This window comes from Haliaeetus albicilla, chromosome 27 (assembly GCF_947461875.1).
Source record: "Haliaeetus albicilla chromosome 27, bHalAlb1.1, whole genome shotgun sequence".
NCBI classification, from domain to species: domain Eukaryota; kingdom Metazoa; phylum Chordata; class Aves; order Accipitriformes; family Accipitridae; genus Haliaeetus; species Haliaeetus albicilla.
Genome location: NC_091509.1, coordinates 18,641,784 through 18,664,132, shown reverse-complemented (window position 1 = coordinate 18,664,132; position 22,349 = coordinate 18,641,784). Strand labels below are relative to the sequence as shown.

At 45.8% G+C, this 22,349-nt stretch overlaps 1 protein-coding gene across 1 annotated transcript in view; it reads left to right on the top strand.

Annotated features, from left to right (window-relative positions):
* Positions 1-12,749: 12,749 nt before the first annotated feature.
* The window catches only part of SMAD5 (SMAD family member 5), a 62,072-nt gene continuing 52,472 nt past the window's right edge, over positions 12,750-22,349 (top strand). The window contains exon 1 of the mRNA XM_069772596.1: positions 12,750-12,907. The gene's annotated coding sequence lies outside the window, so the exon portion shown is untranslated. The remainder of the gene's footprint in view (positions 12,908-22,349) is intronic.

Below are 22,349 nucleotides of genomic sequence, written 5' to 3'. Positions count from 1 at the left end.
TCTGTCACTTTCTAAAGAAATATTTTTTAAGGGTTTTTTTTTAATGTGACAGAAGGTGGAAGTGAAAGGAAGAAGGAAGTTGCTGTTGCTGAGGAGAAACATAACTCCCGTGGGGAAGTGCTGGCCGAGGAGCTCCCGCGAGCCTGGCTGGATGTGGGAACCTGAGGGATGTCCCAGCCGAGGGCTGTGGTGGGATGGAGAAGCTGGGGCTCCCCTGGGTACCCATCCCATCCCACCCTGCAGCTCCAGGAGTCTCCAGACAGCAACACACTGGGGGTGAGGAGGGAGCAAAACCTGATTAAGGTGCTGCTGGGCGAGGGTCTGGGCTGCTGCGGAGAACCTGGGGCAGCCCTGGGACAAGCAGCATTTAGGATTAGCTTTCCTGTGGCAAATACCACCGAGGTGTTCAGCACATAACCATATTGCACCAGTGGTTTTTGGTTTTTCACGTTGTCAGAGGATTTCCACCTGAAACCAAGAGTGTGTGGGTGCATGCCACCATGAGCTCCAACCAGGCTGTCCTCTGCAGGAAATCTCTTCAGGGCTGGGGCAAAAAGAGCCAAACTGAGAGCAAAGAAGAGCCTTTTGGAGGAGAATATTGCTTTTTTCCTCCTTTGGAGTCAAGAGTGTTTTTCTATTGAAAATTTGCAGGAATGTGCAGCCGCCCTTGTTTACTCTTTTAGAATAATGATTCCTTCACTTGCAGTGGCTGCAGTTCAACAAAATAATTAAATGTATGCAGAAATCCATTTAGGAAAAATACAGCTTCTAAGCGTGTGCTCTAAGTCCTGAAATCCCACCAACGCCTAGTGACCATGGCCGGGTTGATGCTGGTGGGCAGCTCCTGTGCCGGCTGAGCACCAGTGCTCTCCTGGGTTGGAGCAGTAAAAAGAAAGCAGCACCTCTGGAGGGCTGGAAAAGCAAATGTCGAATGTGAAATACTGCGTTTTGGGAAGCTTAATGTGGTGGTTTTTCTCATTTAAATCTTAAGAGCCAGAGATGCTTTTCTAGAAAATTCTTTTACTTTCCAGTGGCCTTCTGCAAATATACTTAAAGCAAGAGAAAAAGCAGCGCTGTGCTTTGTCCCGGGAGAGATGTCACATGCAGCGCCGTACTGGAAAACACGTGCTCTTCCAGCATCGTGGAAATCTCGGAGCACTCTTTGCTTGGCTTACGAAAGAGATTGGGAGTTGACCTGCCCCAAGTGCTGGGGCTTGGGAGGGGAGTCAGGCTTGGAGGGCTGCGAGGTGGGTGACGGCAGCTCCCTGCGCCTCGTTACATGAAAATTGGAAAGGCAAAAGCCTTCGTGTGTGTCAAAGGGCAGGCAGAGGCTTGAATGAAGTGAAGGCATCGCAGCCAGATGTGCTGCAGAAGGGTGACCCCTGAAAGTCAAATCTGAAGGCAAGGGTGAAGCCACCCACGTGCCATCACTGGAAGAAATTGTACTCCCTGCTTTTCTGCTGTACACACATTCTTGCTTCTGCGTGATTTATTGGAAAGCCATTGCACCTGTTAGCTGTTGTCTCGGGAGGAGCAGAAAGAAAAACTAAGGGTAATATTAGTGCTGGTGAAAGATAGGCTCAAAGGAGCAATCTGCATTGGAGGCATCCAGCTGTGGATCAGGCAACTCTTGCATTTTTTTTTTCTTCCAAGTCCTTTTCAGTGACACATTTGAGAGATTTTGCAGAAATCTGTAAATTCCCCAAAGAAAAATATTTAGGGGGACTTTCTTTCCAACAATGAATGATGCCTTACTGTTTCTTAATATTTTTTTATGATTAAATACTTTGCAAAAGCTCATCACTTTTCCTAGGAGAAGTCATTTGGTGTGAGAGGAGAGGGGTATCAAGTGTCCAGTGAGTCATGCAGCACTCTGTGCCACATGAAGGCATCCTCTTGCTAAGGTAGAATAACTTTCCTAAGGATCAGTTATTACCTCCTGGAAAGGAAGGTGACAAGAAGGGTCTGTTTGTCGGATGCTGCCATTCACAATACTGTAAAATTCTTTACAGAATTGCTGTGAGTTGGCCCAGGCACATCTCTGTCCTGGTACAATTACCCGTGACTTTTCTGTAGCTTTTCAGAGAGCTTGACTGCCTGTTAGCCTTTTGACTTGCCACCTGTCTCTTCTTTCTCTGTTCAGTCTATCTTTCCAGTGGGACTTCACCGGACTCCTGAAGTCACACCTTCATTTTTTTTTCATGTGCAGCTTGTGCATCGGAAAAATGCAAAGTTATATTTTAACTGCTACTTCTGGGAGAATAATCAAAATCTGTTTCGAAAATAATTGTGCAGAAGCTGGAGGCATTCTGAGGGCATTTGTTGAATTTCTGGTTTTGTGAAGGCAGGAGGATGAATTAATGAATTTCAGGATTTCCACCAGTGCTTCTGTGTAGCTTGTCTAGCTCTCTGCCTTTGTTTCAAAGTTTACAATTGGGATAAGTGACCTTTTTTAGCCACCGTTAGGTGGAAATCCCACATAACCCCCACGTGTTACAACACTACCTTTGTACACGCAGCACTTCTGGAGTTACCAACCTCCATGAAGAGCTGGAGGATGGTTCTGAAGAAAGGCGAAGTATCATGACAACTGTGACAGCATTTGTGACTTTATAATTAAGGCTGATTTTATAATACTGGTCTGAAGACACATCCTTTTGCTGTAAGCTGTAGGCATCCTAATCCCTGTACCCAACATGGTTTGTGTTCTAGCAATGTTGTCAGTGCTGTTTGTGGCTTTGGACATGGGATAGGCTCGAGTGGTGATGCGGCTTCCAGCTTGGAGCTGCAACCTCAGGGTTCAGGCTGTGGGTCTGGCTGGACAGGGTGTCCTACCAAGTCTGGCTATGCCTGGTCCTACTCCTAGGCAGATAATAGATCCTCATCCTTCTCATCATGCAGAACCCAAAGCACTCAAAGATTTACAGACTCATCCCTGACAATGGTACGTCCATCCCTGACAATGGTACGTCCATCCCTGCACTCAAGCCAAAGGGACCCGATTTTGCAATCTTTGCTCACATGAATAGTAGTGACACACCCCATTAATCATCCCCGTGGACATGCACTGGCACCAGCAAGTGATTAAACTAGCAAAAGTGGCTGGTTCCCTTCCTTAGCTCGTAACTGAAGAGCAGGAAAAAGTGGAATAAATAAACCAAAGCTGCAGAGTAGTCACGCAAGGCAAAGGGAACCGAGGAACATCAGCAGAAAGTGCTCCAGGACAACACCATCTGCGAGCACTTGAGGTTCAGGAAATGCTGCTCTTTAAGAAGTTCATGGTGCTGTTGCATACAGCAGGAAACAGACTGGGGGTGAGGCTCTACAATTATGCCTTTTATTTGCTCAGCATATTTTGCCTCTTTTTACGTAAAACCAGCAAATGAGGAACTTGAAGTCGCTTTTCCCATAAAAGCTTTTGACTGCAGAATTGTTTATGGGCTTTCTTCTTTGGGGCTGCTTCTACCTTACATTCTTGCTGCTGTTACCCTGAAATCTAGGGAAACGGTAATAAAATGACCTGTGCTCCAAGCTTCTCTGAAATGCCTGTGCTCTCAGTTGAGGCCCTAAAAGATGGGACACTGTGAGCTGTATCAGAGCTGAACCATGACCCCAGTAGTACTGGTTGAGCTGTGCAGCTCAGACATGGTCCTGTGCTGTGCCCAGAGAGTTCCTGCTGGAGATTTGGGAGATTCTTTCCATTGCGTGTGCAGACAGGGCAGGAAAGATGCTCACCCGTTCCTGACCGCCTAGGCTTGGGCACGGGAACTGTGCTTGCCAAGAGGTCCCAGCTGTGAGGCTGGTGTCACTGGGGCACAGTGGGTTCTGGGGCTGCCCTGGCTTTACACAGTGAGGAGGCAAGAGGTAGTGTTAAGGAGGCAAAAAACAGACAGTTTGGGGGAAAGCAACTCACTGGCAGACATGTCCTCTCCACCTGCCATTCCTCTGAGTAATCTCTCTGCTGCTAAGTACCTTTACGGTAAAAAAGGGCAGCTGCTGTTTCAGGTTAGTGGTTTCTGAGGCAATACCATTGCCTCATTGTTTATCAGGTTTCCTGACTCCTCAGGGTGAGCTGGCTCATTGGGAAGCCGTGTTCTCCTCTTCCTCCTCCGCCTGTCACCGGGTGATGGCACTGAGGGTTGAAAGCATGTCCACGCAGGACGCTGTGTGGCAACCATGCAAAACTCTTGCTGAGTCCGAGATGCTGACATGTTTGAAGGCATTTTTTTTTTAAGGATTGCAGCAGTCCAGGTTATATAGGAGGCTATTTAAAAAAAGCTGGGAAGAAATTGGCCCTGGGAAGCCCTGAAGTGAGGTGGTGGCTGCCTGGGGAGAAATAACCTGCCTTTGGTTCAGCAGAGGTGAATGCTTCGGAAAGCTGTGGGCAGATGTGCCTGGGAAATCAAATTGTTGTCTTCATCTGGGCTCTTCCTCCTGCCCTTCATTCCAACTTGCTTAGCTTTAGGTCATATTAACAAGAATCAAGGGAAACTGAGGCTGGGTGTACCAGGGAGAGCACAAAATGCTGGGCTGCGTGGGGCCGATGGGCAGGGACGGATGCTCGGCGTGGAGCATGTTTCTGCACCGCACAACCTGGGGATGCTCGAGGGCATTGGGGAGTGAGGGAAGCACAATGAGTAATGCTTGGAGTAGGTGGTCCCAGGCCTGCTGACCTAATATTCCTCCCAAGCTACTATATTTGGGTACCACAAGCAAGTGATTTTACTTTCCTGGTTAAAAACAGGTCCCCTAAAGTTATGCTGCTGGCTGCTAACCCTCGCCTCGCAGCACATGCGGCTCGCCGAGCAGCAACCCTTCTTCTCCCGTGGGTCACCTCGGGTGGCGCGAATTCTGTGAAGGACTGCAGAGCCGCATTGCTCGCCGTTTAATTGTAACCAGATTCTCCTAGAAATGTCTGCTGAAATATTTATAAATATTATAGCCAGCAGCTGCTAATGCCAAACAGGAAATTTTAAGCTGAACAAACTTTTCCACGTTTCTAAGTGGGAAAAGTAAACTGTAGCTAAGACCAGTATTTAAAAAAAAAAAAAAAAGCCTAAATAGCAACAAGCTTCCACTGTTCCATATCCTGACAGAAGTTCATGATTTCTTGAAGTCTAGGTCCCTTCCAGCTAGGCAATTTTCTATAAGCAGTATGTCTGCACAGTGTTATAGAAGGTGGCTTTAAAAAAGAAAATGGGGTTATACCTCACCACAGGCAGTTGTGCTGTATGATGTGACAGCCCTGCGTCATGGTACAGTTTTTACATTAGGGTCATCTCACGGCAGGAAAGGGCCATTGGGAAGCTTCCAGTAATGGTACATATGTTGTACCTGCTCTCGTGGTAGCTATCAGTCTTGGGGGACTGGCATTTTAAGCTGTTGGTTAATGTAATTTCAAGGGGAAAAAAAATAAATACAGAACTTGAATGGAAAGCAATGAGCCAGGGATGAGGTTGGTGGGAACAGTGGCCACCCAAGCAAAAGGAGCCCTGTTTTGTCTTGCATTTCATGTCTTGGGCTTTTTTTCCCCTTTCAAGCTCTCTTCTAGGATTTTCTTGTTGTTGCTCATTCATTACTTGGTATTGAGAAAATATTTTGGACACATGGAAAAAATGTAACATTAAATCTTTGTGGAATTATCTGTTTTAAACAACTTCTGCTGTTTATGAGTTCATTAAATTCATCTTCAGCCAAAAGGCATTATTAGGCTTTTTAAAACTGATTCATGTCATTTCATAGTCAATTATATTGGAATAGACATGAAATAAAGCAAATGTCCTCAGTGTGCATATTAATTCTGAAATTGTATTCTCCAGTTCAAGCATCATCAAATTGAAGTGGAGAAGTACAGATCTTGAGTCTTTCAAAGAATGAATTATCAAAATAACTCTGCCTTTACCATCCCCACTATTGCCTTCATATACAGATATTTTTATGAGCTCCTTTTTTTGATTAAATTCTGTTTACCATGGTACCTTAATGGAAAGAGAAGAGCTTTCTGATGCTGAGATTTCTTTTGTTTAACTTCTGGCTATTGGTAGCAAATCCTTATCCACTTCTTTTATGCGAGTTAATTTTCTTGAAACGAGTCAATGGTGTGCAGTGAGCTTGGCTACAGAGTGCCTGGGCTGAATCGTACTTTGCTGTCTGGGTGGTTTTTGGTGAGCAGCATGCATTTTAAAAGGCAAAAAGATTGTACAAGGAAATGAAGTTTTAAGGATTCCTATAAATTTTAGTGTCTAAGAGTAGTAGGATCTCAGGAAGGCTTTATTACAGTATAAAATGTGGAGTTTAGCAGCAAATTCATTCATAGCTTTTCTACTTGAATGGACTCTATCTGGTTTAATTCTGGGTGGGAAATAAAGCACCCAGGTGGGCAGCTCTGTGAGGACTTGATTTTATTGCGATACCGTGATGAAGGAAGGTCTCAGCCCGGTGTGGGGTGAAGGGGAGCGTTGCTGGCTGGTGGTCAGAGACATCCATAGCTCTCAGAGGTCCCTGACAGTTTCTGTGGGAACGTGGTGCACTCCATTGCCAGCTCACTATCCAGAAATTCATTACACGAGAAAACTGCAGGAGTTTCATCTCTCAAATCCCGCTTTCCATTCTGCTGATCACCTCTGTAGGTTGCTGCTAAACTCTCTGCTTTTAGGTTGGTCTTTCTCGGTTGTTACCCTGGCACCCTGGAAGGGTGCACGTGGGACAAAACAAAGGGTTCAGTCTCCTTCCTTTGCAGGCAGGTGGTATGGGCAGTAATCCTGCCCGGGCTTTCCCCATGCATAAAAAAACATCCCTTTGAGATTACTTTTTCTTTTTTCAGGCTGTCACTGCAGATACTATATGAAAAACCAAGCCGAATTTTTCAGTGGCTGGAAAGACACCATAGTAGCTGAAAAGAAAGGTGGGGACCTTTGGCTAGTATCCACATAAATGTTCTTGATCACAAGGGGTTTAAGCAAGATATCTCGCTAGTTGTTTGTCACCACGTAATCAATCTTCCAGCTCCCTTTAATGCTGAATCTCCATCATTGCACAGGTTTGCCAAGGTAGTCTGCCATGCTTGAGCAACTTTTCCCTTGGGAATTGCTCAGAAGCGTGTGTTCGTCCTGTTGTGGGAATTAAATATATATCCTAGACCTTAAATCACCTGTATCAGAGGCTTGACTTCTGCTTGCAAGTCCTGGCTGAGTATATGCATGATGTGCAGACTCCTTGGCAGCTCCCTGTTGCTGCAGCACCCTCCCGCTGTACCCTTTAAAGCATCCCTGGGTTTTCCTTTCCCTGCTTGGCAGGATGCACCAGGCTCCTCTGGGCCAGAATAGACATGACGGAGCATGAGTCACGAGTTCTCTGTGTTCTGGTATCTGGAACAAGTTTCTGAGTCTAATTTGAACCAGACGCTTAGTGGGAAAGAAATGTGCCTCTGAGCCTCTGCAGATGTGTAGGCAGTCAGGAGGGGCAAATCTTAGCAGAGAGAAATGTTTTGTCTCACTCCTAGTCAATGCTTAAGAGCCCCAAGTGTCACCAAGTGAGGCTTGAAAAAGCAGTTAAGGTATTTTACTGCCACTGGGTAAGTCTCTGAGCTCTTTGATGCATTCTTAGATACAGATCTAATAGTGTGGAGGCTGGGGTACTCAACTGGTTGTTCTTCCATGCATACCTTCCCTCCAGAGGTATGGCTTTTCAAAATCATTAGTGATGGCTTTACCCAACGGTTGGTCAAAGCCTTGATCTGGATCTTGCATGCATAGACAAGGAGATACACCTAAGGTCTGTGTTACCCTGCCTTTGTGTATCAGCACCATTGGAACAGCCTCAGCCCTTCACTGTCTGCTGTCCTGTGACTCTTGTTTAGATTCGGTTGTCTCCACGGTCAATGTCTTCCTCTGACCACAGGGATTCAGCAACATCTTAAACACGCAGATGCAAGACAAAGCAACTGAGCTGTGGTCAGATGCCACTGCTGTGACAAGGAGGTCTATTTAGAAGCCTAGTTTTGAATGGCCAGCAATTAAATCCATTTTCTGCATAACTGATGAGAAAATTCTGGCTGCCTATCACTAAGCTCTAAATAAGAACGTGGTTTAGAAGGAACTTTACTCTTCCCAGAATGTGGCGCTGTATGGCTTTGGGCTGCAGATTAGTTGTAAGTCTTTGCCCATCAACTTGGATGGACATTGCCTGACTCCTACACTTTTTTTTTTTTTTAATTTTGCCTTGACATAAATAAGTACTAAGGTGCTATTCTGATATTTTTCTCCCAACCTCCACATGATTTGTAGGGAATGACAGGAACAGAGCAATGCCAAGAACTCCTTTTGCAGGGTTTTGGGGACAACACCACATGGGAGTAGATAACCATGTCCTGAAAGGCAAAGCTGACTTGTTCCAGATCGAGACAAACATTGAATCATGAATGTATTGGCCTGCACCATCCACAGCCAAACACAAGATTTACAGATAGCTCAGAGCAAGAGATCACTGTGACAGCTTGAACAGCAAGATGTGAAAAAAGGAGCAAGCTACAGATCTAATTACAGCTGCCCACTGCAGATTGGGTTGTTTAAGGTAAAGGCAAACTGGAATGTCCATAAAAAGTGAGAGGAAAGTAGCTGCCCAAAGTGCTGTGTGCCAGGTCCCTGCTGAGGTGGCATCACCCCACCTTGCCTCAGGCGCTGGAGCTGCAGCACTTGAGGATCCAGCCTGGAATTTTTATTACATTTAGGAGCAAATTACATCCAGTTTAGGAATTTTCCAGCGAAATCCTTATTTGCTGCGAAATGTTGATCCACTGAACCCCAAACTTTGACAGTATAATGATAATGAGAAAGCGTTCTTATATCCTGGATGGGATTTTTGCTAAGAGATGGAGACCATCACAGCATAGTTCACACTTGGGCTTAAGAAACTGAGGTAGGTATTTCAGGCTGGATTTAGGTTAGAGAGGAGCTCACCCATACCTCAGGTGCAGCTTGGTGCTTTTCCTCCCCTGAGAGATCCAGGAGGTCTCCCAGCTCCTTGTATGGACCCGGACAGTGCTGTGAACTAAATATTGGAGAGTATACAAGCTGGCTGGCTCCTTACAAAGCCCAGGGTGGTTCTTAGAGACTGGAGGAGAGGATCTCCCCTGACCAGCTGGTCACGAGGCATCCCTTAAGCACACAGAACTTGCTGGAGATTTACAACAGGTGGAGGTTCACATCTGGTTTTGGCTCCACAATGCAGGGAATTAACTTGTCAGGTTTAAGCATTTGACATCTCTTACAGTTCCACAGACTCTTCCTAGCTGCAATAGCGGAAGAGGAAATTAAGCTTGATTGAATCCCCTCATGCATTACAATGTACCATGCCTCTTTACACCCTGCTTCTAATACTTCATCCCCAAAGCAATGATTCTTACCTCAAAATTATTTTCTTCCCTGACTTCTGGGACTTTCCTAGATGCTCAACAGGGATGGCAGCTGATTAGAGAGGGATGGAAAAGGGGAAGACACATTAACTCCTGTTTTTTCAGCTGCTCTGCAAAGGATGGCTTTTCTGCTCCATGCTGGGGGCTTAGCTGAGCAAGGCTGTCCTGCTGAAAGTGGGACAGCCCCTAGAAAAAGTGAAAGAGTTTACCCTGTTGATTAATCACAGTTCCCATTAGACTCTTAAAACTGGACCTGTCGGAAGGAATGAGGCTCTGCCGCAACGTCCTCGTAATTCTGGGCTTGTTAATTGTATGGATTGTGGCATATATGTACCTTGCTGGGCTGACTTAGCCCTGACAGTAACACCTTTTGGTGACCTGTATGTGCCACACATTGGTCCAAAAGCAAAGACACATATTAGTGCTGCTGTTCCAAAAGAGCTTCGCCCACCAGGGTTCTATTCATAGATGTACCTTTGAGGTATCTACTTCCAGCCCACTCCTTTGTGGAAAGATGTCTTTACCTTCTGTTTCACTTGTTATTTTTAACCAGGGCCAGAATTCAACCAAGGATATGCAAATGTGAGATAGTGAGCAGCACCTGCTCACAGCCCTTTAGTGATGGCCCTGGCCCTGCCTGCCTACAGCGGGTGTGAGACAGCTTCTGGTTCGGTCCCTTCCTACCCCATCTCGACTTTGCAGACCTTGGCATTGTGCTTGGAATGATGCTGAGGCCCAGCTGCAAGTGCTTTAGCTAGTGCTGTCAGCCATGCAAATCTGCTCCATTTAAGTAAACTGTTTAAATAGATAGAAATGTACTTTAATGTACCTAATATATGTACTTAAATCTATAATACAGTACTGTAATACCACGGTTACACCTATAGCAGCAGCAGCTCCATCCAGGTAGTAAGTGCATGTTCACATTAGTGTGGCCCTTCAAACCATGGTATGAGGTGTATTTGTGAACCATTACCTGTCCTTCTGTAACTATGTGCTGATGGGATGCAGACGTCTGTAAAGTTTTGGTCTCCAGTGGCTGTAATTGCTGCTAGCTTAATACTGGCAAAGACTCTGGAATTTATTCTGTGTTTCATCTGTTGGATTTTAGTGAGGATTTTTTCTCCATCACATTTTGCACATATAGATGCCTTGCATTTTATGAGCCTTATGTAGAAAAAGTACCACCACTGTAAGGTAGTAGTATAATTATGTTTACTATAAACTCCATCCACATTCTTCTGGTTCTAGTAATCTGTTTCTGGAGAGTAGATAGCCATGTCTCTGGCAGTCAAATATATCATAACTGTGTCACACAATTACTGTAGGAGCAGAATTGCTGTCACTTGCAGCAAGCCTGTGTTTTTACTTGTAAGAGGGTGACTAATTGGAACCACCTGCAGTCACTGAAGCCAGGAGCCTTTTGGCTTCAACACAGTTTTGCTGAGAACACTAATGCAATTACTTAGGTGAACTAATCTGTAAAGGATGTTTTTCTGTTGTCTCTGCATTAATTGTTTCCAGCTTATGGCATGGAAATGCTATTGGCCCTGGGAGGCAAAGGGGAGAAGGGAAAGAAGGAATGTCAGAACCAAATGGAAGGTTTGGATGAATGTAGGAGGTACTTGGGGCTTTTCTTCCTACTCCTACATTCATTAAATCATGGGAACAAAGGTTAAACTATTTGATTAAGTCACACTTGGTAGACCAGGCCTTGGTCTGCCACAGAGCAGCTGTGAACTATTCTATAGCTGCAAAACTTTCTTAAAATGGGTCATCCTGGTCTCCAGGTGCCTCCTGCTGCTTGGGAGCAAGTCCTCAGCCTCCCTTCTGTCGCTGGTACAAAGAGTTGGCTCTAGTAAAGGTGTCTGTGGGATTCCTCTCTTCCCAGAGATCCTGCAGACAGACTTGCTATCCCAAGATGCCTGCTCTGGGATCCTGTGGCTTCCCTCAAGTTGTTCTGCTGCTCCCAGTTCACTAGAACTTGGGCACCAGTAGCCTTCAGCCCAAATATCCAAACCTTGGGAGCCCATGGAGCATCTCTGGAGCTTTCTTCCTTCTGTTGCTGCTGAGTCTGGGTTGTTTGGCTTTGGCTTCCTCACCTGTGACTTAAACAAATGTTGTCCCTCCTGCCTGCCCTCCATTTGCTCTGTCTCCTCATCCTCAATCTTGCCTGACTAGACTATAAAAGTGCTAAACGTAGCATTAAGCTAGCTTGGCAAACAATCTTCAGAAGAGCATCCTCCCTGCTGGGTTGTCAGAGCAGCTTTGTGTTCAGCAAAGCATCTTCCCTCATTCCGCTCCCTTGTAAGATCCATTCCCTTCCTCTTACGTTCACCTCAGAAATGCCTAGTTTTAATTTTTTTCCTCTTGGCACGATTTGTTGTCCCTCATTTTATATCTTTCATATTTTCCCTTCTCTGTTCTAATCCCTCCCTCTTTCACTTGTGATTGTACCAATGTGCTTCTTGTTGCATATCAGTTCTGGAAAACATCCAGCGCACCACCTCTGTGTACTCTTCCTTCGGTCTCTCTGAGCAGAACTCCTTCTCCAGGGAGCAGCTTGGTACCAGCAGAAACCCAGAAGGTCTCTGGAAACACCCAGAACCATTCAATCATTCGGGTTATAAGCAGAGATTTCACACTGAAGGTGACTTCCCAGTTTGGAGGTCACCTTCCTCAGAGGATGGTGTTGAACATCTCCAGCTGAGGTGCAGCTCCATCATGGTCAGCTCTCTGAGCATTGCTTGTCCCGCACAGCCAGGTGCTATCAGGGAAGAGTTTGGAGTGTAGCTGAGCTACCACTGCTTGAACACCTCTCCTCTGACTGCAGATAGATGGCTAAATACTCAGCTTCACAGAGTCAAGTATCTAAAATACTGAATATTCACAATCATTTTTTTTTCTTCCAACTTCTGTGTGGGAAACATGTGTGGATGTGGGTATTTTTGAGAAGAAAAAAACTTGTAGAGAAGATTTGGCCATTTCCAGCACTTGTGTCACTTGAGTAAGAAGGCTCCGTACATGGAGCCTGATGTTTGAGCACATGAACTCCCTGTTCTTGAAGGGGGTGTTGGAAGCGGTGTCTGACTCTCCTACATCTCTGAAGACTTCAACTGTGCATGTCAACGCTCAGATTTGAAGGCAGCTGTACAGAAGAAATGTTCCCAGATCAAAATGACTCATTAGCAGAGGCTGGGCTGAGGCCATACTATTTTGAGTCAAGCTCCACTTGTTCCACCTCCAGCAGCCACTCCGTTCCAGAGAGGCTGCATGGGCTAGATGACCTTCGCTCATTAACTAACACATGAACATCCCTTCCCAGCGGTAGCTTCCACATGCTGAAATTACTCACTTGACATCCAAATATTAATGGAAAATGTCTTTTTAATACTGAAAGCTATTCCCTTCTTGCATTCATGTCCAAACCATAGCCTTTTGGATAAGCTTCTGGCATACCGCTGGTTTCTCCAAAGCAACCATCTCCTGCAAATGGTAAGCAGCTAATGGAAAAAGAATATCTGTCTGGAGCACTTGGAAAGAGAGATCACAAAGGTGCCTTACAGAAAACTGCAGATTTTAATCCCAGATAGAGAAGCTAGAATTCTTCTTTGGCAATGCCTACTGCTTTGCACTGGCTGTTCTTTCCAGGCATCAAAGTTTCTCCTATAGAAGCAGAGCAGGGAAGGTAGCTGTTGCAGAGTGTTGCTCGTCAGGGTATTTTGCACGTTTTTGTGTGGTTTTCCTGGGATGGTCTCTCCCACTACCTGTTCCCCTTTTCTGTTCCATTTTGAAAACGAAAACTACTTGCTGTGTCAATGCTTACAGCACAGTGCCACAACAAATGGCAGTTTTGCTAGATAAAATGTAAGCAAGTTTATTTGCCTGTTTACATAAGGTTTCCTCAGGCATGTCAAGTATTTTAGTTGTGGAATGAGCAAAGTCGTTTTATTATGGTCAGACTGTAAGCAGACAGCCTAGGGATTTCAGAAATCATTTCCTTAAATTCATTGCTTTTTCAAGCTTTCATTTTGTCTATAATATTGTATGTGCTGGGTTTTCCTTTGCAGCCTACTTACCATCTGCAAACTTGTTTTAAATGTGCTACTGTATCTTGATCCGAATCCTCAATAACCAACATTTCATATGAAGTAGAAGTGCCTTCACTTTGCCCTGCAGAATCAGGACTGATTTTCACTGACCCTTGACCCAAGACCTGTCAGTCCCAGGCCACCTCATCCTTTCTGCAGAGGCGTTGGTGATCTGAACGGGATCGCCTTTCAGAAGGGAAGAGACCAACCTGGGCCAGGTATGGGCTGGGATGGGACATCCAGAGCATCTCACCTGGCTTTGCAGAGATGGTGGCTGCAGGGCTGGCTCGAAGGCCAGGCGATGGCTGGAAGTTCCCTTTCCTGTGCACTTTTGGGAAGGTCCTGAATGGAGCACCGTGCCTTGCAAGCGCGGTGTCTGTCAGCATCGTCTTTCTTCGCACTCCTGTTCCCTTTGCTCCCTGTGGATCTCCACACTGGGGCAGTTCTCCCCAAGCTCCTAGAAAGAGTCCTAGACTCCCCTCTTCTTGAAAAAGTCCCTTTATTTCTGGCTGGCTGTTGGAAGCTGGAGGGATTGGACTCTAATGCATCTGGATGCTGAACAGAAACGGATGGTGAAACAGTGAGGTCATTGGAGTGATGTCAGACAAAAGCTTTTGAATGTGGTGTTAGTGGAAAAAAAGATGCAGCTGATGGTTTGCATATTAACTTGACATTTTTCCAGCTAATTCTGAATTAAAACCAAACAACAAACCAAAACCCAAACAAACAAAAAAATTGATGGAGAACTACATTATGTTGTGATGAGGAACAGTAATTCATGGTCAAAACCAAAACCAGTGTAGTACCATCATTAGGATTCTTGACTATTGCTCTACCATGTGCCTTTTTTTTTTTTCCTTAGCTGTAATCAACCTGTTAAATTCTAAGTGTGACCCAAAGGTTTTGAAGAAAGCATGTGTCTCTGCTTTTACTCAGAAAATATTCTGTTTCTATTGCAACCAAAAAGCCCAGGCCTTTGGCTGGGTCCTGTGGTTTTCAATGGCTGTGGCTCTCCGTGTGGTTTTGTTATTCCACCATCGGTTGTGCAATCTGGAATGCTAATACAGACCAAGAGCCATGCAAGCACCAGTTGGCTCCTAATTTAACATTTCTAGCAATCACTGGTAGTGATGTTAAGGCACACTGGAGCCTTAGTCCCTCTGGGACTGAACGTCCTCCGGAGTCAGCACTGATGGTCTAGTCATGAATTCCTTCAAAAATCAAGTTTCAATTATTTCTTCATCAGCTGTTAAACATCAACATAAATATGTGTCCGTTGCCATGTAATTAAGATGATTTTCATTTATATAACAGCGCCAGGACTTGCTAGACTTCCTGCTACTCTGAAAAGTGGGAGAACGTGGGTGTGGGCTGGTAAATGGAAAAAATTCTTTTAAGTCCTTCCTCCACCACGAGTTCAGCAACACCACGTACACAAACTGTGGGGAACAATTCCAGGTCCAGCGTGGACAGATGTAGGTCTCTGGGCATCACTCTCTCTAGCTGTTCTTGCAGGAAAACAGCCCAAAAGTCTGGAGCTCCTCCAGGCTTTTTTAGAGGCTGTCTGCCTTTCCCCTGGGCCATTCTTGAGGCAAAAAACCCTTTCATCTTTTTTTAACAATGGGCTTTTAGCTTTAAGGGGTCTTCTTGAATTTGCCTGTCCACAGTAGTGATTGCAGATTGAAAGTGCCTCTATTCTTGTGTGAGGGTAAAAGACTTATTTCTGTGTTCCCCTCTCTGTACTGGGTTACTCTTATATCCTCTTGGGTTTTTCCCTGTGGTTCCTCCAAATCACAATGTATTTCAAGGTCAAAGAGAGAAGGGCTCTTGACAACTGCTATTCCTTTGCTGTAACCTTCCACGCTGACTGAGAAACTGTCAGTCAGCAGGACCTGGGCTTGTTGTCCCCAAACATTCAAACAAGAATTTATAGGAGGAGAAAGTGAGGAGAGAGAGAGACAAAGGAGGCTTCCTTAAAAATTAACTTAAATACAATAACTGGGGTGCTGAGAGAATTTAAAGAGAAATGCCCAATGTCCCAGAGCTCTTGGATGAATTCCTGGGGGCTGCACAAGGCGACTAGAGAGTTAATGAGGAACTTCGATGTTGGCTTCCAGGATGGATTTTGCTTTTGAAGGTCTGCTAGCTGCTTCCTCAGTTTGGCAACCCCCCTTGCAGACCTGTCTTAGGCAGCCATAGTCTGCTTCAGCTAAAAGTGATGCCGAAGCCTTCTATAAGAGCTGAAGGAGACGCAAACCGAGGTTATTTCTGCATACCTGTGCTGGTCCAAATTCTGTTGAAATTAAGAGAAAGCTTTTGTTTCAGTATTTTGTCTCTAGATTTCTGCAGTTTAGTCTCTGCCTTGTAGGAGGAATTATAGCTACTAAAATACCAAGGGGACTGAGATCCTCCAGCCCTTTCTCCTAGTAAAATGATCCCACCTTTTATGTGACATTTGAATTGTCCAACCTTTTCCTCTGATGTGAAAAACATGCTGACAGTAATGAAAGCTGCTTAGTTTCTGCAGGAATTATTGCTTCAGTTTGGTGCCACTGTAAATTCTGGCATGCTTTTACAGGGAAGACGTCTGGAGTTTAGTTTATAGAAGAAAATTAACAATAAGCACAGAAGACTGATAAGAAAAGCTCTGCTTGCTTTTGAGCCAAGCAATTAAGAAAGTGGAAAAATTGTAAATTAAAGGAAATTTCCCTAGTCATCTAGATTCTAATTTTGTTGCTGCAAATGAATTTAATTAAATGGAATTTTGAGAAGTTGAAAATTATACTTAGGGGAAAAAGAGCAGCTGTCGCTCAACCACACTTTTAGAGGTAATATTGCATTAATGTTTATATTCTAATGTGTTTTCCTCCTAACTGCAGAGACCATAAAATCTGCGCTCTCATCTTGCAGAGTGAGGACAATTTAATTTCTAATACCAAGAAATGAGACGTAGAGCAAAGGCACTGGGATGTGTAGGAAAGATGATCCTCGAAGGTGACAGTGAGCCATTGTACACCCAGTTTCCATAGCATGAGGCAATGACTTTATGACCATCTCTGACGTTAACACTGAGCCTCTGGCTGTAGCCTATGAAAATGTGAGAATTAAACACCTTCTAGGATTACACTTGGCCAATCATGCCATGTAATGTGGGAGTGTAATGAAGTCAATGAAATTTGGACAGGTCCAAATGGACAGTGCATGTGTTTCAAGCATGGGAGGCAGCCAACCAAACCCATCTCTCCTGTCTCCTAAAGGAAAAACATCTACTAAGCAGATGAAGATTTTTTTTTTTTTTCCTTTCATCTTCTGCATGTGATCCTGTTACACTGTTTAGAGGTACCACTGGTCATCACCCGATAGCATCCTGTTTTGCATTGGATCTGTGAGTCTTTGAGGTCATGGGTTCTTCTGGAGCCCTGGAGAGGGCAGGGATGTGGCTGGTAAAAGCCTCGGCTTTCACGTGATGTGCTTGAGGTCGAGGTGGGCAGTTCCCAGGTAGGCAAATGAGATGACAGTGTTTTCAGGGCACCGAATGACAACAAACACCACAAACTGTCTGCCTGGAAGAATCCCTCAAAGTGGGGATTGGCTGTGTCTTGCCAGAAAGCCCAGTTTCTGGCAGAAAGCGTTGTTTATAGAGGGCCAGTTTGGGGATGTGTCCTCAGGCCCATCCTGTATATATCTGCCTTTATTTTAATTGGGTAATTGTTGGCTCTGGAAATGTTTCCTTCTAGTAATTACAGCTTTTGTTTGTTCCTCTGTCTCAAACACGTGGTGTGAGGGAGGCCTTGTTACTTCTTAAGGGCTTCTCTCTCATTACTGCTTTTCTTCTCTCTGCCTGTGTCTTTGGCAATCCCCTCTTAAAACACATCGGGTGCTCCTAAATCCCCTTAAATTGAGTTGAGTGGTAGTTTGGTGAAGCAGACAAGAGTGGGTTTGGATCTGGAAGACTTATTTCCCATGTCTGCTTGTTTTTCTGGATGTTCTTGAAGAGCTGTCTTGGCCTCAATTTGCTTAAACCCTTTTAACAGATAAGGCTGCTGCTTATTTCTTTTAAACATTTTGAAGATCTCCAGCTACAGAATTTACTGGTTAATGACTTTGATGTCTGCATCTACAAAGGTGGTGGTGTAGCTCCTTCTCTGTTGCCGCTCCTTCAGATGTCAGGTAATGGCCGAGTGCTGCGTTATGGCTTTGAAAGCCATTTTCCAGTATGATTTCCAGACATCTTTTTCCAGACTCCACACTCTTTCGTTGTTGGTTAGACAAAGTTATCGGTGAGGGAGGATGGCAACAGCTAGCTGACAGCTACTTCATAGAGCATTGCTGGAGATCCCAGGGGAGCAGGATTCCTCCTGGGTGTGCTCCTTGGGAAATGAGTCTGGGCAGGTATTTGTTTTAATGCCATGTAACAAAATGCCTTGACAAACTACCGTGGTCTTCTGAAGCCCTCCTTTTTCATGGCGATGTGCTATTTCAAAACGGAGGGAGCAGATTTTTATTACGGAAGGTGATGCTCATAAGCAAATGCTGACATGAGGGTACAAACGAATTCACATTCAAGCAGAAAGTCAGGAGATGATGCTTCGTGCTCCGCAGCCTGCGGTCACCACCCTGTGCTCAATGCCAGGTGTCTGGCCATTGAAGTATTGAGGTGACAGAAGGACGGAGCTCCTCATAAAGGGCACTGACAAGACAAAAGACCCACTGGAGAAAGAAGCTAAATTTGGCTGTATATATAGATGACTCACACAGAAATATCATCCATTTATAGGTTGTCTTTTGGATAGTGACTGGTCCAATTCCCCCTGGAGCCAGTGGAAATACTTACAGGGATTTCAGTGGGCGTTCAACTTGGCCGTAGGGAATATTTTTCCCTTTGTAGCTCCTTGGTTTTTGTTGAATTGTTTCTTCCAAGACTGCGGAGTGTTAATCGGCAGCAGTGTGATGAGGCAGGCATGTAATTCTTAAAGCATCGTTGCTTCTGCTAATGATGAAATGCCACTTTGTGCTGAAATCATGTCTGGGCACTGGGAAAACAGGGCTTGAAGCAGATGTTGGTGCAGTGCAGCCTGGAGATTGCTGCAGGGAGATGTTGCTTAATCACCCCTCTAAACAGCATCTGCACATGTGTGCTGCTGAGCAAAAGCTGTGGGGCTGGAGAAGGACCCGGATGGTGCTGGGAAGGAAAGGTAAAAGGCTGGAACCGGCAACAAGTGATGGGTCCGGAAGGGATGGGGTGTTTTGAGGACACCAGGCAATGCTGGGGAGGAGCTGCCCTTTGTCCAAAAGGAGAAAACTAAGACTAAACAGCACAAGATTTGAGTTTCCCAATGGAAGGGCAGGGAATTGGCAGGGGGCTGTTCAGGGAGCAGCAGCCCCACCAGTGACCCCCCCCCACCAGGTGAGCAGCAAAACCAAAGGAAATCTCGAGGGCTTTCCTCCTCTGCCTGGCACCAGAGCATGGCCGGGACCCCCCCTTCGTTGCTGATGTTTGCAGAATGACTCCCCATGTCACCGCTTGATGAAACCCGGGGGCAAGGCAGCTCCTTTGGAGCAGGAGAGCCGGGAGCGGCACCCACAGTCCTCCCCAAACCAGCCGCCCCACGGCCAGCACGGCACAGCCCTGCACAATGGCCCAGGGGACGGCTCCCTTCCAAGTTCAGCAGTTCAAGGAAATGATCCTATCAAGAAAGGAAACCCCCTTAACATCAATACGAGAATTAATCTGCACATAATTCAGAGCACTTGTGATTCTTAGCTTGCAGCCATTGTTTCTGACTCGCGGAAAGGCTGCTTGCTTTGGGCCTTACCGCAGATGCAAGGAAGCACAAGCTGTTTGCAAAGGCTGTGGGACAATTTTGAAGTTGGAAATTTACCACATAATTAATAAGCATTTCAGTTGTCAGCACAAAGTTTATTAATAACCAGGTGGAGTCATGCATGTGGGTGACTACCACTTTTTTGAGGTAGCATTTAGGACTACTATTTTTATCATCATTGAAAATTGCCCCACAGCAAAATTATTCATATATTTAAAAAAAAAAAAAAAAAAGATAGCTGATTCATGGTGCGTTCAGAGCTGGTTTGAAGTGTGGTGCAACCAGGTGGGGGCAAAAACCCCCCAACAGCTGATGGAATCTAGTATAAAACAGATGGGAATAATTGTCCCAAGTACAAGAAAGCCACCTAAACCAAAGACTTGGAGAACCAGGCACTGAAGACACAGTAATGTGCAGGAGGAGAACGTGATGCAGCAGAGTAGCTCAGTGTGTTATCAAGTCTGCATGATAATGGGATGAAGTATTGGTGGTGACTCTGGATGTTCGGTTTTGTTCTCAGGAATATCTTTCCCATCCAAGTTAAATAACAATATATGGGCATGCCACATGCATGGCGAGTTGTGAACTAGATTTGGTTGGATTCTCCAGCTGAGCTGTCAGGGCAGGACGGTGCCTGTGCAGTGCTGGGCCCTGCTCGTGCATGGAAGGATGAGAAGAAAAACGCAGCCATCGGGAGCGGCTGGGGTGCAGGGAGCAGTCGGCATTTTTGGGCAGCTCCGGTCAGCAGCAGCCCGTGCTGCAGCACGTGGCGAGGGGAGCAGAGGAAAGGACTAGCAGGAGGTGGTAGGAGGCACCTCTGGAAACACAGAGATCAGACTCCACGTTAGGGAGAAGAATGAAAAGTTAAAACACGAATGGAAAGAAGAGGCAAGAAGTGATGAGGTAATTTGGAGCTATGTACAGTAGAAGTCTTCCCCTCCCCAGGTGCTGCTGAAGATGTGGTGGGGTACGGCTGCAGGAGCAGGGGATGGCCACAATCCAGCGGGTACAAGGGATGAACTTGTTTTAACAACAGAACAGAATTTTGAAACAGCCAAACTGCATTGGGCATCCTCAAAATTCCTTAAATCAGCAGGATCTTGGTGTCCAAAATGTAAGAGGTTTTCTCACGGCTATAACTATGGCTTTGTGGTTCAAAAAAACCCCAAACCCCAACCCAAGTCAAGAGCTGAGTCCATCTGCTTCCAGTGCCTACGCAGCAAGAAGGTTCTTGCTCTTCATATGGTTTAATTCCCAAGGTTTTAGTTTCTTCGATATGAAAGCATAAAGCCCCAAAATATTTTTAAAAAATGAATCATTATGCCTGCATTCTTATTATCAAACTATAAACGAATATTGTGCCCAAAGCTTAAGCGCTCTCTGCTCAGCAAGCTGTTGTCTAACTAGGCCAGGTGTTTCCACCCAAAGTGCCTTAGGAGAGGCCAGAGAGCAGCGTTCCTGTCCTGCAGTGCCAGTGCTAATCTCTTAGGTTTTCCCAGAGGTGGGAAAGTTCCCTGGTTCCCCTGCCTCTACCATTGCTCTTGGAGAATGACCTGAGAAAAATCCTGATTTTTTTTTATTATTATTTTTATTTTATTTTACTCTCCTCCCAGGAAAAAGACATTTTTGGAAAGGGGAAGGAGCTTGCTACCTGCAGCCAGTCTTGGTGGGAGCAGCGAGAAGGATGCTCCCTGGGATGACAATAAAACATCTGATGCTGGCATAAAAACTTAAAGCCTCTTTTTATAAGGGTAGTTGCACCGAGTTACACCAAATTATATTATTATTTTACAGAATTACACATGATAAGAGTAGTTACTCTGACTCGGTGCGGAGCCCGGTGACCAGAAGCCGGAGTGACCCGGAGGACACGGTCCCCTGAGCCGCAGCTGAGATTTTTCCTGCCAGACTGCAGGCAAAGTGCCGGCAGCACTGCCACCTTCGGGCAGAGCGGGGCCAGCGCCGCACCCGGCCACGCTCCCCCCCCACGACTTCTTAACGTTGCTTTTGCAATGCCATGAGGGAGAAGGGGGTGCTTTTTAAACCCAATTTTGTAAAAAAAAAAATAAAAAATTGGTGATGCGGGTTGGAGCTCCAGCCTGGAAGGAGGGCTGGAGGGAAACCTCTGTGCGTTAACCAGCTCCAGAAAAAGGGGTTTAAGATGTTCCTCCATTCCCGTGCTGCCTGACAGCACCCTACGTGCTGCAACAGAGCAGCGATTCCAGTGCATTTCCAAGGAAGCCATCTGGAAACCGGGGCCTTAATCTCAGCCTTCTGCTCGTAAATGTTTGCGCGTGTTTACTTGCCCCCGAACCTCTTCTCCAAACAGCGTCAGCAATTAAACTCCGTCCCAGCGTTTCTGCTCGGAGGCCGCTCTGGCTAACCCAGGCTAAGGTGAAAAAGCAGCGCGGTATTAACAGGAGGCGACGGCTGCTGCGGGCCAGCCCTCCTCCCGGCGTTACGTGACCCGCCGGCTGTTGTTTGTGAGGCTGGTTGGGGTTCGCTGCAGGTGCGTGTTGGCCCAAACTGCCTCTCGGGCAGCTCCGTATCCTCTCCTTGTTGTTTTTGCTGCTCTCCTGGGGATTTGGGGAGGCAATCTAACCTCTAATCCAATTGTTGTGGGAGCTTAATTATGCTCGGAGTCATGCTAGAGAGAAATAAAACTCTCCCGGCAGAGCGGCTGGGGCTCAGAACTGCTTCCTTGGCAGGTTCCTCCTGCCCCCAGGCCCCGTGCCAGCTGAGGATCCTCTTAGGAGAGGGAGGAGGAAATCATTCAGCCTTAAATAGCCGCTCTGATAAAGTCCACTTGGTCTGTGCAGCCTCAGATCTACCCACAGAGGGGTTAACCGTGCGTGGCTTCTCCACCGTGGGCACGGATGGGTGTTCTGCCTCTCCTTCAGGTGTGGATGGGGAGTTGCCGCAATGAAGCGGTTTTTAATGGGAGATGGGAAACCCAGTTTCTCAAACACTTGTATGCAAATGTACTGATTTGATTTCACTCTGGTTGGGAAATCCCGAAAT